A 17,776-nucleotide genomic window follows, 5' to 3' on the forward strand; every position below is an offset into this window, starting at 1 on the left:
CTTGTACAGCATTCCATTCTGTATGGTGAGTCTAGTCCAATGCCTCAGCAGCTTGATTACGCTACGTGACTCAACAGCTCTTTCACGCCTGGTAGGCCTCCTGTGTCTCTGCACAAAGTGCATGGCCCTGCTTATCGTGCTGTCATGCTCCTGCAGACTAACAAGCTGGCTCTGAGGTAGCGCAGTGGACTGGTCTTCCTTCTGCAGAGCATTGATGGCAGTATCCGTCCACATCACATGACTCACACCCCCTGTGGACTGAGCATGGAGGATGGCAGCGACCCCTTCCGACGTGACTGAGCCCTGCATGCCCACTGACACTGCCTCCTGCACTGGCTTGTTCGATGCTTCGCCACCTTCACCCACAACAGCCTGACAGTTGGTGGACACTCTGAACACCTCTTGCACAGTCTTGTCATTCATTCCATTGACTTGGTCCAACAGCGAGGTATAAGGCTCAGTCACAAGGCGATGACTCACACACGACTGGACAAACGGCTCACGGCTCAAGGCGTCGGCTACGATGTTCTTTGGGCCGGGGATGTACTTCAGGTCAAAGTCGTACGCAGCGAGCTTCGCTACCCATCGCTGTTCACATGCGTCAAGCCTGGGTTTAGTCAGAATGTATGTTAGAGGGTTATTGTCAGTCCATATGGTGAAGTGTCTGCCGATCAACCAATGGCTGAACTTGTCACATACTGCCCATTTCAAGGCAAGAAATTCAAGCCGATGTGCAGGGTAGTTCAACTGGGAGCGAGAGAGGGTCCTACTTGCAAAGGCGACTGGTCTGGCCACTCTGTCACCAGGCAACAGTTGTGACAGGACAGCTCCAATCCCATCGAAGGACGCGTCGACAGCCAATATGAACGGGGCATTGAAATCCGGGTGGGCCAGAGTGACACTTGTCATGAGATCATGCTTCAGAGTCTCAAAGGCGGTCTGGCATGCATCAGACCAATCAGCAGGCGATAGTTTCACATGACCTCCTTTCTTGACTGGCCTGCGACCTCTCTTGTGCTTGCGCTGAGCACCAGGTTCAGCTGTGAGCCTGAACAATGGTTTTGCTTTCGCAGAGCATGCTTCGATGAAACCTTGGTAGTACATTATCATCCCTAGAAACGACCTGATCTTGCTCGGGCAGGGTGTTCTCCCATCAGGTTCCATGAGGTCTGCGACCTGGACGTCATTTATCGCTCTCACCTTCTCAGGGTCTGTTTGAACACCATCCTCACTGATGAGATGCCCAAGAAACTTCACAGATCTTCTGAGGAAGAAGCACTTCTTGGGTGCAAGCTTAAGGTTGTGTTCTTTGAGGCGAGCAAACACCATCTGCAGACGGCGGAGTGCAATTTCCTCTGTAGGCGCAAACACCATCAGGTCATCCAGGTAACACAACAGGCTGGTGAAATTCTCGTCACCGAATATGGACATCATCATCCTCATAAATGTAGCCGGACTGTTACATAGGCCTTGAGGGAGACGGTTGTATTCATGAAGTCCAAAGGGCGACGAGAACGCAGTGTACTTCCTGTCATCAGGGTGCAAGGGGACGTTGTAAAAGCCTGATGTCAGGTCCATCGTAGAGAACAAGGCATTCCCACCGAGTGCAGCTAGAGCGTCAGCTTGATGTGGCAGAGGGTAGGCATCCTTCACAGTTCTTGCGTTAAGCCATCTGTAGTCGGTGCAGACCCTGAGGTCTCCATTCCTCTTCCATACGAGAACGAGTGGAGATGCATACTCGCTGTGCGACTTCTGAATAATGCTTCTTTCTTCCATCTCATTCAGAGTCGTTCTCAGTCTGTCGTACTGGCTTGGTGGTATGCGTCTGTAGGGCAGACGGAACGGCTTGTCATCGACAAGATGGATGCGATGCACAAACTCGGTAGCCTCTCCACAGTCCATCTTGTGTCGGGAGAAGATTGACTCGTTCTCCTCGATGAGATGAAGTAGCTTGTCTCTCCACTGCAGTGACACCTCACATGACTTCAGGTCAAGGTCTTGCAGTCCTAGAGCCTCCAGTGTACGCACCATGTCCTCTTCTGACCTCGGCTGCACATCTACGCCCCCTACACTCTGCATGTTGCACTTGACCTCATCTGCTTTGAGCAGGTCCTCTACTGCAATACAGGGAGACACATCTGCGATTTTGGCGTTCCTTCTCAGCACCACAGCTTTGTCCGTAGGATTGATCACTTTAACAGGCACCCATCGATCGCCCCAAAGTGGAGTAACCACTCTTCCAACAAGGATTTGCTTCGGTCTGGCCTTAGATTGGGTTGGCTCAACGACCACAGTGCTGCCAGCGGATATCACAGCTGACTCAGGTAACTTGCCCCAGACAAGGTGCTCGCTCTGTGGTTCCAGTGTTATGCAGCTCTTGGTTCGCACTGTTCCCACCTTGTCTGGAATGCAATCACCTCTCCATCTCACAGTGTTCGAAAGCAGTGACAGGAATTGGCGGTGGCCATCAGTCTGACCGATCTTGGGTGAGGTGACTAGTCTCCAATAGCTGTCAGTGCTCTTTACTTCAGTTAGAATGTGCTTAATGGCATTGCTGCCAAGGATCATCTGTTCTGTCTGGCCAGGAACAACCATCGCTGGAACGATCATTCTGCATCCGTAAACAGTGACATCAAGGTCGTATATGTTTTTCGGGGAAACGCGGTGTCCACCGCAGCCTATAATGACATAATCTTCAGCTGTGACACTTCTCATTTCAGGGCATTGCTGCAGCAGGGACTCGACAGAAGACTCACTTATTGTACACGCCATCGAACCGCTGTCTAACAGGGCCTTGAAAGTGGGGCCATCCTTCACTGTTACAGGCGTGTAGAACAGGCTGTCAGTCTCTGCTATTCTCTGGGATCCCTGAAAGATCAATTTCTTGGATGAGGGTATCGTACTGCTGTAAAACTCATAGAGAGACTCATTATCTTGTGTGTCGGGTTCCGCGATACTGGTGGGAGGCTCAATTGGTTGATCTGCACAGCCCTCCCCTAGGTGCAGACCTGTCAGTTTTCCTGAAGTCCGGGAACAGCCCTTTTCACTGGACAGTCACGGCGTGAATGGCCTGGAGCGTGGCATTGAAAGCAAAGCCTCTTCTCCCGGCAATGAGAGAGAGCGGTGTGGTTAACATCTCTGCAAATAATGCATAGCTTGTCAGTGAAACCTTCAATCCTGTCAGCAGGTCGCCTGGGTGTAGCTCGTCTCTGCACTTGTTCAGAGGATCCACGCAGCAAGACCTTCTCCAACATGCTCATCACCTCTGCTAGGGGGACATATTGTGGGCCTTGTGTCTGAGGAGGCTCGTGACTGTTGTGGGCAGGGACTGGGCTACTGCTCACCTCTGCTCTGTGCACAGCAATGTCCATCTTCTTCACAGGGTGCACTGGTGAACTCCCTTTGCAACTCATCTCGGTGTGGTACTCATTCAGCACCTCCTGTACCTCACACGCTGACCACCTGTCAACAGTTTTGGATCTGAAGGTGAGGGCGAGGTCTCTGCAGGGACAGTTTCTAATAAACATGCGAGTCACCTCTATTTCAGGGTTGTCCATCGTTTTACCCTGCTCCTTTAGGCAGTCAGTGGCAAGGTCAGCTGCTCTATTCAGTCTCAACCAGTAGTCATAGGGGTCTTCCTGGTCTTTGGGCAAAGTCGAGTAAAAGTCGGCTAAGGGCATAGCTGAGTACTTAGTACAACTAAAGTGTTTTCTGAGAAGACCATAAATCATGTCAGGGTGAGTGTGCATGTCAATGTTGCTGTTTCTAATGCCAAATCGTACAACATCCTTAGCCTTTCCCCTCAGATGCATAAGTATTTCCTCAGCCTGCTCTTCAACCCTTACATTACTCTTCTTAATGAATGCTCTCATCAGATCTTCAGATCTTCCCAGTCACGCACTGAGATTGAGTCTGAGCCATCACCTACATAAGACGGCGGTTCTCTAACCTTTCTCTGCGTAATAACTTGAACCTGTGACACATCAGACACAAGACTGGGTCGATTCAATGCGCTCGCTACCTCTGGTGTGGTAGTAGAACTGGGAGCAGCTGTGCTGTGTGACTGTATGCGTGACATGATGCTGTCAGCTAACTGGTGCCCCATCTCTTGAATGACAGTCCTCATCTGATCAGCTACACACCCAGAACTGTCAACTGTAGGATTTGGTGTAGATGTGACCTGAGGTATAGGTGGGCTTGTGTGATGGCTAGCTGCACTAGGTACTTCCTCCAATAAGGGTATACCAACACCTGGAGTAAGACTATCAATAGAGAAAGGGATGGGAGTGAGCATACCTCTGCCCCTACCAACACTGGCCGGTGTGCTAAACTGGAAGTGATTACTCTGAGTAGACATATTTCAAAAGTGTTTGACACAAAACAGTATATATAGTCTTCCACAGAATGCGAAATCACCAAAATAAAATCATCAAACAATTCAAAATGACAAAACAAAATAAAATATCAGCATCTTGTGCTAGACGTGACTGGTATGGCACACAAAACCCTGTGTCACCGTGACACACTGTACCGTGCACAGTAATTAGCTTCACTGTAATGCTACTCGTGTAAACTGTGACCACAAATACTGTGAACTGAGGGCCTCATGAAGCGATGTGGCAGGCAGGATGGTCACCGGTTCGATGAGCTTGATTGAAGTCTCGGGTCACGGCACCAATGTAACAGTTGTGGACCCGTCCCACCAAGAACACACACAGAGGCCCTGGTTGGATGATGTGGCTCTTTACTTCAGGTAGCTGCAATGGTTGGTTCAAACATAAAAAAGGAAATTAGCTCCTCCACTGGCTCTGACTTCGCATAGCAGAGAGCTAGAAGACTGCTAAGTACAAAACATATATAGATTTTACATGAAATACATTCCAATTCCAAGACCTTTAACAAAAGTTAACAAGAGATGATCGTATAGTGGTTTTAACATTAATGCTTTGCAATGAATTCAATACAATCTTATTTTACTTGTTTTTAACCTGCATCATCCTATTATTTTATAAAGAAATGAATAGAGAACATACCAACATATTGAAGGTAACAAAAATTAATAAATAATTGCCTTACATCACCACCTGGTGGTGAATAGAAAATAGAGCGGGCAAGCACGTTGCTGCCTTAAAGAACGTGGCGGCTAATATGCATTCGTTAACTTAAGCCTTAAGATACAGAACACTGTGCAACAACAATTACCTGCAATGGTTGGTTCAAACATAAAAAAGGAAATTAGCTCCTCCACTGGCTCTGACTTCTATAAGGGAAATAATAATGAATTTGGTTACAAAATTAGTAGGGCCTAGCCTACTACTAGCCTACCAACCTAACGTGGCGCGATTACATGCAGCTTACAACTAACGTGGTGCGATTACATGCAAAATGAAAATGCACCAACGTAATAGCCTGTCAACTACTGTTGCATATTGCCTAAGATGAGAAACGAACAGTGGATTCCTAAGTTAACTTGAAGGTAGAATATGATATTTTTTGCAGAGAAGCACTGGAACGTGACTTACCGCATAGCAGAGAGCTAGAAGACTGCTAAGGGCATCCGGTTTCCGTTCACGTTTATAGACTTTAAACGTACCAGTAGATGGCGCTAACTGAACCTCTCATTGCAGGACAAACAATACAAAGACTATAATACATACTTTAGCAGGAATTTCACAATTAAACACTAAGTACTTATTCAACCTGTTACATGTGTATAGTAGACCAAGGAGTCTAGTTTATGTGTGTAAAGTAGACCAAGGAGTCTAGTTTATGTGTGTAAAGTAGACCAAGGAGTCTAGTTTATGTGTGTATAGTAGACCAAGGAGTCTAGTTTATGTGTGTATAGTAGACCAAGGAATCTAGTTTATGTGTGTAAAGTAGACCAAGGAGTCTAGTTTATGTGTGTATAGTAGACCAAGGAGTCTAGTTTATGTGTGTATAGTAGACCAAGGAGTCTAGTTTATGTGTGTATAGTAGACCAAGGAGTCTAGTTTATGTGTGTATAGTAGACCAAGGAGTCTAGTTTGTGTGTATAGTAGACCAAGGAGTCTAGTTTATGTGTATAGTAGACCAAGGAGTCTAGTTTATGTGTGTATAGTAGACCAAGGAGTGTAGTTTATGTGTGTATAGTAGACCAAGGAGTGTAGTTTGTGTGTGTATAGTAGACCAAGGAGTCTAGTTTATGTGTGTATAGTAGACCAAGGAGTCTAGTTTATGTGTGTATAGTAGACCAAGGAGTCTAGTTTATGTGTATAGTAGACCAAGGAGTCTAGTTTATGTGTGTATAGTAGACCAAGGAGTCTAGTTTATGTGTGTATAGTAGACCAAGGAGTCTAGTTTATGTGTGTATAGTAGACCAAGGAGTCTAGTTTATGTGTGTATAGTAGACCAAGGAGTCTAGTTTATGTGTATAGTAGACCAAGGAGTCTAGTTTATGTGTGTATAGTAGACCAAGGAGTCTAGTTTATGTGTGTATAGTAGACCAAGGAGTCTAGTTTATGTGTATATAGTAGACCATGGAGTCTAGTTTATGTGTGTATAGTAGACCAAGGAGTGTAGTTTATGTGTGTATAGTAGACCAAGGAGTGTAGTTTATGTGTGTATAGTAGACCAAGGAGTGTAGTTTATGTGTATAGTAGACCAAGGAGTCTAGTTTATGTGTGTATAGTAGACCAAGGAGTGTAGTTTATGTGTGTATAGTAGACCAAGGAGTGTAGTTTATGTGTGTATAGTAGACCAAGGAGTGTAGTTTATGTGTATAGTAGAAAAGGAGTCTAGTTTATGTGTGTATAGTAGACCAAGGAGTCTAGTTTATGTGTGTATAGTAGACCAAGGAGTGTAGTTTATGTGTGTATAGTAGACCAAGGAGTGTAGTTTATGTGTGTATAGTAGACCAAGGAGTGTAGTTTATGTGTGTATAGTAGACCAAGGAGTCTAGTTTATGTGTGTATAGTAGACCAAGGAGTCTAGTTTATGTGTATAGTAGACCAAGGAGTCTAGTTTATGTGTGTATAGTAGACCAAGGAGTGTAGTTTATGTGTGTATAGTAGACCAAGGAGTCTAGTTTGTGTGTGTATAGTAGACCAAGGAGTCTAGTTTATGTGTGTATAGTAGACCAAGGAGTCTAGTTTATGTGTGTATAGTAGACCAAGGAGTCTAGTTTATGTGTATAGTAGACCAAGGAGTCTATTTTATGTGTGTATAGTAGACCAAGGAGTCTAGTTTATGTGTGTATAGTAGACCAAGGAGTCTAGTTTATGTGTGTAAAGTAGACCAAGGAGTCTAGTTTATGTGTGTAAAGTAGACCAAGGAGTGTAGTTTATGTGTGTATAGTAGACCAAGGAGTCTAGTTTATGTGTGTATAGTAGACCAAGGAGTGTAGTTTATGTGTGTATAGTAGACCAAGGAGTGTAGTTTATGTGTGTATAGTAGACCAAGGAGTCTAGTTTATGTGTGTATAGTAGACCAAGGAGTGTAGTTTATGTGTATAGTAGACCAAGGAGTCTAGTTTATGTGTGTATAGTAGACCAAGGAGTCTAGTTTATGTGTGTATAGTAGACCAAGGAGTGTAGTTTATGTGTGTATAGTAGACCAAGGAGTCTAGTTTATGTGTGTATAGTAGACCAAGGAGTCTAGTTTATGTGTGTATAGTAGACCAAGGAGTCTAGTTTATGTGTGTATAGTAGACCAAGGAGTCTAGTTTATGTGTATAGTAGACCAAGGAGTCTAGTTTATGTGTATAGTAGACCAAGGAGTCTAGTTTATGTGTGTATAGTAGACCAAGGAGTCTAGTTTATGTGTGTATAGTAGACCAAGGAGTCTAGTTTGTGTGTGTATAGTAGACCAAGGAGTCTAGTTTATGTGTGTATAGTAGACCAAGGAGTCTAGTTTATGTGTGTATAGTAGACCAAGGAGTCTAGTTTATGTGTATAGTAGACCAAGGAGTCTAGTTTATGTGTGTATAGTAGACCAAGGAGTCTAGTTTATGTGTGTATAGTAGACCAAGGAGTCTAGTTTATGTGTGTAAAGTAGACCAAGGAGTCTAGTTTATGTGTGTATAGTAGACCAAGGAGTCTAGTTTATGTGTGTAAAGTAGAACAAGGAGTCTAGTTTATGTGTGTAAAGTAGACCAAGGAGTCTAGTTTATGTGTGTATAGTAGACCAAGGAGTCTAGTTTATGTGTGTATAGTAGACCAAGGAGTCTAGTTTATGTGTGTAAAGTAGACCAAGGAGTCTAGTTTATGTGTGTATAGTAGACCAAGGAGTCTAGTTTATGTGTATAGTAGACCAAGGAGTCTAGTTTATGTGTATAGTAGACCAAGGAGTCTAGTTTATGTGTGTATAGTAGACCAAGGAGTCTAGTTTATGTGTGTATATAAACTAGACTAAGACTAGGCAAACTTGAATTGCCCTGTGGCTGAAATGTGCTATATAAATAAACTTGCCTTGCCTTGCCTTGTATAGTAGACCAAGGAGTGTAGTTTATGTGTGTATAGTAGACCAAGGAGTCTAGTTTATGTGTGTATAGTAGACCAAGGAGTCTAGTTTGTGTGTGTATAGTAGACCAAGGAGTCTAGTTTATGTGTGTATAGTAGACCAAGGAGTCTAGTTTGTGTGTATAGTAGACCAAGGAGTCTAGTTTATGTGTATAGTAGACCAAGGAGTCTAGTTTATGTGTGTATAGTAGACCAAGGAGTCTAGTTTATGTGTGTATAGTAGACCAAGGAGTCTAGTTTATGTGTGTATAGTAGACCAAGGAGTCTAGTTTATGTGTGTATAGTAGACCAAGGAGTCTAGTTTATGTGTGTATAGTAGACCAAGGAGTCTAGTTTATGTGTGTATAGTAGACCAAGGAGTCTAGTTTATGTGTGTATAGTAGACCAAGAAGTCTAGTTTATGTGTGTATAGTAGACCAAGGAGTCTAGTTTATGTGTGTATAGTAGACCAAGGAGTCTAGTTTATGTGTATAGTAGACCAAGGAGTCTAGTTTATGTGTATAGTAGACCAAGGAGTCTAGTTTATGTGTATAGTAGACCAAGGAGTCTAGTTTATGTGTGTATAGTAGACCAAGGAGTCTAGTTTATGTGTGTATAGTAGACCAAGGAGTGTAGTTTATGTGTGTATAGTAGACCAAGGAGTCTAGTTTATGTGTGTATAGTAGACCAAGGAATCTAGTTTATGTGTGTATAGTAGACCAAGGAGTCTAGTTTATGTGTGTATAGTAGACCAAGGAGTCTAGTTTATGTGTATAGTAGACCAAGGAGTCTAGTTTATGTGTGTATAGTAGACCAAGGAGTCTAGTTTATGTGTGTAAAGTAGACCAAGGAGTCTAGTTTATGTGTGTAAAGTAGACCAAGGAGTCTAGTTTATGTGTGTATAGTAGACCAAGGAGTCTAGTTTATGTGTGTATAGTAGACCAAGGAGTGTAGTTTATGTGTGTATAGTAGACCAAGGAGTGTAGTTTATGTGTATAGTAGACCAAGGAGTCTAGTTTATGTGTGTATAGTAGACCAAGGAGTCTAGTTTATGTGTGTATAGTAGACCAAGGAGTGTAGTTTATGTGTGTATAGTAGACCAAGGAGTCTAGTTTATGTGTGTATAGTAGACCAAGGAGTCTAGTTTATGTGTGTATAGTAGACCAAGGAGTCTAGTTTATGTGTGTATAGTAGACCAAGGAGTCTAGTTTATGTGTATAGTAGACCAAGGAGTCTAGTTTATGTGTATAGTAGACCAAGGAGTCTAGTTTATGTGTGTATAGTAGACCAAGGAGTCTAGTTTATGTGTGTATAGTAGACCAAGGAGTCTAGTTTGTGTGTGTATAGTAGACCAAGGAGTCTAGTTTATGTGTGTATAGTAGACCAAGGAGTCTAGTTTATGTGTGTATAGTAGACCAAGGAGTCTAGTTTATGTGTATAGTAGACCAAGGAGTCTAGTTTATGTGTGTATAGTAGACCAAGGAGTCTAGTTTATGTGTGTGTAGTAGACCAAGGAGTCTAGTTTATGTGTGTAAAGTAGACCAAGGAGTCTAGTTTATGTGTGTATAGTAGACCAAGGAGTCTAGTTTATGTGTGTAAAGTAGACCAAGGAGTCTAGTTTATGTGTGTAAAGTAGACCAAGGAGTCTAGTTTATGTGTGTATAGTAGACCAAGGAGTCTAGTTTATGTGTGTATAGTAGACCAAGGAGTCTAGTTTATGTGTGTAAAGTAGACCAAGGAGTCTAGTTTATGTGTGTATAGTAGACCAAGGAGTCTAGTTTATGTGTATAGTAGACCAAGGAGTCTAGTGTATGTGTATAGTAGACCAAGGAGTCTAGTTTATGTGTGTATAGTAGACCAAGGAGTCTAGTTTATGTGTGTATAGTAGACCAAGGAGTGTAGTTTATGTGTGTATAGTAGACCAAGGAGTCTAGTTTATGTGTGTATAGTAGACCAAGGAGTCTAGTTTGTGTGTGTATAGTAGACCAAGGAGTCTAGTTTATGTGTGTATAGTAGACCAAGGAGTCTAGTTTGTGTGTATAGTAGACCAAGGAGTCTAGTTTATGTGTATAGTAGACCAAGGAGTCTAGTTTATGTGTGTATAGTAGACCAAGGAGTCTAGTTTATGTGTGTATAGTAGACCAAGGAGTCTAGTTTATGTGTGTATAGTAGACCAAGGAGTCTAGTTTATGTGTGTATAGTAGACCAAGGAGTCTAGTTTATGTGTGTATAGTAGACCAAGGAGTCTAGTTTATGTGTGTATAGTAGACCAAGAAGTCTAGTTTATGTGTGTATAGTAGACCAAGGAGTCTAGTTTATGTGTGTATAGTAGACCAAGGAGTCTAGTTTATGTGTATAGTAGACCAAGGAGTCTAGTTTATGTGTATAGTAGACCAAGGAGTCTAGTTTATGTGTGTATAGTAGACCAAGGAGTCTAGTTTATGTGTGTATAGTAGACCAAGGAGTCTAGTTTATGTGTGTATAGTAGACCAAGGAGTCTAGTTTATGTGTGTAGACCAAGGAGTGTAGTTTATGTGTGTATAGTAGACCAAGGAGTCTAGTTTATGTGTGTATAGTAGACCAAGGAGTCTAGTTTATGTGTGTATAGTAGACCAAGGAGTCTAGTTTATGTGTGTATAGTAGACCAAGGAGTCTAGTTTATGTGTATAGTAGACCAAGGAGTCTAGTTTATGTGTGTATAGTAGACCAAGGAGTCTAGTTTATGTGTGTATAGTAGACTAAGGAGTCTAGTTTATGTGTGTATAGTAGACCAAGGGGTCTAGTTTATGTGTGTATAGTAGACCAAGGAGTCTAGTTTATGTGTATAGTAGACCAAGGAGTCTAGTTTATGTGTGTATAGTAGACCAAGGAGTCTAGTTTATGTGTGTATAGTAGACCAAGGAGTCTAGTTTATGTGTATAGTAGACCAAGGAGTCTAGTTTATGTGTGTATAGTAGACCAAGGAGTCTAGTTTATGTGTGTATAGTAGACCAAGGAGTCTAGTTTATGTGTATAGTAGACCAAGGAGTCTAGTTTATGTGTGTATAGTAGACCAAGGAGTCTAGTTTGTGTGTGTATAGTAGACCAAGGAGTCTAGTTTATGTGTATAGTAGACCAAGGAGTCTAGTTTATGTGTGTATAGTAGACCAAGGAGTCTAGTTTATGTGTGTATAGTAGACCAAGGAGTCTAGTTTATGTGTGTATAGTAGACCAAGGAGTCTAGTTTATGTGTGTATAGTAGACCAAGGAGTCTAGTTTATGTGTATAGTAGACCAAGGAGTCTAGTTTATGTGTGTATAGTAGACCAAGGAGTCTAGTTTATGTGTGTATAGTAGACCAAGGAGTCTAGTTTGTGTGTGTATAGTAGACCAAGGAGTCTAGTTTATGTGTGTATAGTAGATCAAGGAGTCTAGTTTATGTGTGTATAGTAGACCAAGGAGTCTAGTTTATGTGTGTATAGTAGACCAAGGAGTCTAGTTTATGTGTGTATAGTAGACCAAGGAGTCTAGTTTGTGTGTGTATAGTAGACCAAGGAGTCTAGTTTATGTGTATAGTAGACCAAGGAGTCTAGTTTATGTGTGTATAGTAGACCAAGGAGTCTAGTTTATGTGTGTATAGTAGACCAAGGAGTCTAGTTTATGTGTATAGTAGACCAAGGAGTCTAGTTTATGTGTGTATAGTAGACCAAGGAGTCTAGTTTATGTGTATAGTAGACCAAGGAGTCTAGTTTATGTGTATAGTAGACCAAGGAGTCTAGTTTATGTGTATAGTAGACCAAGGAGTCTAGTTTATGTGTGTATAGTAGACCAAGGAGTCTAGTTTATGTGTGTATAGTAGACCAAGGAGTCTAGTTTATGTGTATAGTAGACCAAGGAGTCTAGTTTATGTGTGTATAGTAGACCAAGGAGTGTAGTTTATGTGTGTATAGTAGACCAAGGAGTCTAGTTTATGTGTGTATAGTAGACCAAGGAGTCTGGTTTATGTGTATAGTAGACCAAGGAGTCTAGTTTATGTGTATAGTAGACCAAGGAGTCTAGTTTATGTGTATAGTAGACCAAGGAGTCTAGTTTATGTGTGTATAGTAGACCAAGGAGTCTAGTTTATGTGTGTATAGTAGACCAAGGAGTCTAGTTTATGTGTGTATAGTAGACCAAGGCGGTGCAATAACTTTCACTATCAAGTAAGTACTGTAAACAGCCCTTGTTTTAAAGGGTAATGAACATTCAATCACAGTGCCCTTATCATTTATTCAACTGAACTCTTGAATAATGGATACTACTGTATATATATATATATATACACACATACTTTTGGGTGTCATATCAAAGGGTGTGCACACTTGTGTACATGATATTTTACATTTTGATTTTTAATAAATTAGCACAAATGTCTAAAAACCTGTTTTCACTTTGTCATTATGGGCTATTTTGTGTAGAATTTTGAGACGAAAAATGAACTCAATCTATTGTAGAATAATAAATAAGTCTGTAATGTAATAAAACATGGAGCTGGTCCTGTACATTACATACTCGAGCTTACCATACGTTCGATGAACATCCTGTAAAGTGTCTGTGTGTGTGTGTGTGTGAGAGAGAGAGAGAGAGAGAGAGAGAGAGAGAAACTGTTTGTACTGCTGCCATTCTTGGCAAGGTCACTCTGGAAAATTAGATTTTAATGTCAATGGATTAATGAATCAGGCCAGGTCCAGGCTGGCTTGTTTCTGTGCAGGACTGGTAGGATGGAAGCTAGTCATGCCACTGAAATAGCTGTGATTTGAAATGGCATGAAATAATGTCTGATAAATAAAGATGGGTCTTGTCGCCTGGACACATCAGTTCCAATGCTTCCAATGCTAATCCAGCACAATGAGAGCGGGATAGCCAGTTAGCTCATGGACTCACAACAACTAGCAGCAGCTTCCATAACATTAATGGTAGCGGTCAGTGGCTAAAGCAGTTACACTGATGATTCCTGTAACGTTAGCTATTTTGCTGCCATTGGTTCAACTTCTGTTTCTGGACAAAGGTAAGGGATAAAAAGATAGGAGTGAAAGGATGAATGTGTGGAGGTTTGGGTTATAGTCCCATAATCCCCACCGAGGCCTTGAGTCCTATGCTCTCACCACTACTCTACTTGTGCAGTAGAGATCGGCGGGTGGGTTTTGGTGTCGTTCTTCCAGTCCCTAGTGTGGGTTGGGGTTAGAATATGGGTTGGGGTTGGGACAGGATCTGACCTATAAGGCAAGGGGTAAAGGTTGGAATGAAAGGATGAACATGTGGAGGTTTGGGGTATAGTCCCATAAAGTCATCCCCACTGGGGCCTTGAACCTCCGTCTCCCGGGGATTGGGTGTTTGTGCGATGAAGTATTCATAAAGCATACCATAACATTTTTAGCAATTTAATTTCATGCACAAGGAATAAGCTAATTGATGCACCCAATCAGCAATTTTATTTTGAGAGGTTTCAGACAATATTCAATAGAACTACAACGCCAAATCCAATTTGGATCAAATCACTTCCTGATGATGATGTGGGAGGAGTATGCAGTTGGGTGAATTTGAGACTCCTTTCCCATCGTAGAGAGCTGATGTTGAGTAATGGTCATTAATATCTTCTAAAAGCCATGTTTAGAGGGCTCATGTGGGGCAATTGACCATTTTCATTCATTATTAGGAAGTGATTTGGTCCAAATCAGATTAGGGGTTGTAATACTATTGAATATTATTTGAATCATCTCAAAATAAAACGGCAGATTTGGGTACAATCAATTGTGTCATGGCCGGTTGATCTGACATGAACGGAATTAGAAACGCGTCGGTAAACTCTCACTTCTTCAAACGTTTCTAACTAAGTCCGGCTGAATCACTCTCTTCTCTTCTTGGAAGTGACGTGCACAGGGTTAAGAATAGAGATGGGGCTTAGGCTCCTCCCACAAGGCTAGTCCTCCCAGCAGCGGCCTGGGGCTCCATGGGCTGCATGTCCTCCCCTCTCTCTCTCCTGTCACTCTTCTCACTGTCCTGTCCCATGTCCTCCCCTCTCTCTCTCCTGTCACTCTTCTCACTGTCCTGTCCCATGTCCTCCCCTCTCTCTCTCCTGTCACTCTTCTCACTGTCCTGTCCCATGTCCTCCCCTCTCTCTCTCCTGTCACTCTTCTCACTGTCCTGTCCCATGTCCTCCCCTCTCTCTCTCCTGTCACTCTTCTCACTGTCCTGTCCCATGTCCTCCCCTCTCTCTCTCCCACACCTCTCCTGTCACTCTTCTCACTGTCCTGTCCCATGTCCTCCCCTCTCTCTCTCCTGTCACTCTTCTCACTGTCCTGTCCCATGTCCTCCCCTCTCTCTCTCCCACACCTCCTGTCACTCTTCTCACTGTCCTGTCCCATGTCCTCCCCTCTCTCTCTCCCACACCTCCTGTCACTCTTCTCACTGTCCTGTCCCATGTCCTCCCCTCTCTCTCTCCTGTCACTCTTCTCACTGTCCTGTCCCATGTCCTCCCCTCTCTCTCTCCCACACCTCTCCTGTCACTCTTCTCACTGTCCTATCCTAGCAATGTCCTCACTAGAAAGGGTGCTCAGAGAGCACATTAATGCATCTTGTTGGTGTAACTCGGTTGAAATGGTTAAAGTCACACCTCAGTTTATAGCTTACCACAGGATCCAGGCTAAGAAAATGTAGGCCTAATTTTTCCTAATAGTGAATGAGAATCAGATATTATTTTGGTTTACATGCATAGAAAGATGTTTGCTTAAACAATAAAGAAATAAAGTTGATATCTATCTAAAGCTCATTTGACGCTTCATTGGTCTGGATTCAAACCCCGGTCTACAGACTACTACTGCAACAGCTTGAAACCCCGGTCTATAGACTACTACTGCAACAGCTTGAAACCATGGTCTACAGACTACTACTGCAACAGCTTGAAACCCCGGTCTACAGACTACTACTGCAACAGCTTGAAACCCCGGTCTACAGACTACTACTGCAACAGCTTGAAACCATGGTCTACAGACTACTACTGCAACAGCTTGAAAGAGAGGGAAAAAGAGGGAAAAAAAGGGAAAAGGAGATTTTTATGGCCTCATCCTCCATCACCAAAGTTTTTAAATGTTGATGTATACAGTATCATAAATTATTTTAAATACCTTATACAACCTGTAGCTTAGCGTGCAGCCAGGTTATGGGTTACTGTTTATTTCAGATATTACTCTACATTTCAACTAGCCCTTCTCAGTCCCGTTGTCGCATTCCGCTCGCTCATGCCAGACAACAGTCCTTTGCTGGTCCATTCACTTTGCCGTCAAAATAAATCGGTGTCGGCCTAGTTAGGAGAGGCGTTCATATTTACAAGTGTCAGATAAACATGAAACTTCACTTACCTAAGCAAACCGGTCTATTTTAACAAATGCTGGGTTTTGAAGCCTTGACGCTACCAATAAATAACTTATTTAGACGCGTTCTGTCCTAGTGAAATTATTTTCCCGAGGTAGTCTTCTTCTGTGGTGGTGGCGGTGCTTTGAAGCTTCAACCCAGCATTTGTTAAAATAGACACTTTTGCTTAGATAAGTGAAGTTTCATGTTTATCTGACACTTGTAAATATGAGCGCCTCTCCTAACAGCCGACACAAAAATCAAAAGCTAACTTGATTTTTTTGCATTTGCACATGTAGTTGATTGTGAATAGTAGCCTACATTTCACCAAGTTCTGATTATCCTTTGCATGCATTGTAAGTATGAATGCTTACTTGAGCATAGAACAGCACATATTTTGTTACCTCCTGGAAATCCTTTACTAGTCAACCTCATTTCCTTTTTCAGCGTAGTGCAGTAGATCGTTGCAAAAGAGCTCTTTCCCAGAAGTAGCAGCAGTGTAATGAGGCTTCCTGTGGGCCTGGCGTCTAGCTCTGTAGAGGCCGGAGCAGATCTCCAACGCAGAAACAACTCTCAAAACTATACATTACAAATGTGTTGAGTATATTTGCAACTAACCAGCTTCACTTGAGACAATATTCAATAATAAATGCACTAGGCTATAATAAATGCATACGTGCCACCAAGTGTGTGCATATGCCAAACAGTAATGCAAGCTATGTGTTGTGTGTATCCTCTAGGTTCACAACATTTGCTAACCAGATTTGTGCTGACCCCTCTCAGGCCTGGTTGACCAATAATATGACTATGATTGGTAGCAGGTTGACCCCTGAATGACAACAGTGATGTCATCGTCTAGCCCCGGGGATTTCAACCGGTGGTCCGCGGCCCCCTGGTGGTCCGCGAGAGCATTGCATGCGGTCTGTGACAATATTTTATTTTCTTATTATTTTTTTTATCCATTTACTCATTTATTAATTCATGTTCATTTCCATTCATGATTTCTTGTTTGTGAATAATCAAATGCATCCAAATATGTCCAATTTAGTGCAGTTGACTCAATTACAAATAGCGATGATTCTTGGTAGCCTGTGTGTGCGCTGCCAATTAGCCTACAATAGAATCTGTCACCAACTGGTCCCATCTAAAAATAAAAAATAAAAACCGAGGTCCATCCATTTCTAGAATCTGGGACAAATAAGTTTGAGAAAGGCTGGTTTATGCCCAATGCTTTTTGGTGTCTTTGGAATAATGGTTACTGTAACCCCACAGCTAAGCAAGTAGGTGTTTGTGCTGTGAAATTGTGAAATGAGCAGGTCTGTAGCTAATAAAAACGGTCCTATCACTGTGGGTAGGTGCGCCACGCCTGCGCCTGGCAAAAAAGTGTCCCTCATTTGGGAGTGAGAAAGTTGTCAACCCTCATCTCAGCCCTTGTCCCCACCCCCCAAAACAGTGGTCCGCAGCCTGCTTCAGGGTGGTGGTCCCTGGGACAAACCCCTGGTCTAGCCCTTCCTCCCAGACCGGACAACTGCTTGTCTGAGCGCTTTAGAGTAATGCAAGGTTCTTTTTTTTGGTTTCTTTGCTTATTAGTGCATCCTTTTTTAATAAATGTGATCTTTTGAAGAGCAACTTTGTTCAAATGTATTCAGATATGAAACCAGTGTAGGCCTATCCATTCAGTTGTAAAGAGATGAGGAAGGAGAGACGTTGGTGTCTTGTTTCCCACTTGAATCACAAAAAATGCAAATTACTCGGGGCTGTAGTTGATAGAGGTACCAACTCAATGCTGTCTCTCAGTCACAAAACACATCCGTATGGGAAAACGTACAGGGTTGTCTTGGTCCATGCACTGATCTCATAGCATTATAACATGAGATAAATCACATCTTAAAAGTCAGATTCGTGAGACTTGTGGGTGTTCTTTAGCCTTTTGAG

Source organism: Borostomias antarcticus (genome assembly GCF_949987555.1).
Source record: "Borostomias antarcticus genome assembly, chromosome: 4".
NCBI classification, from domain to species: Eukaryota; Metazoa; Chordata; class Actinopteri; order Stomiiformes; family Stomiidae; genus Borostomias; species Borostomias antarcticus.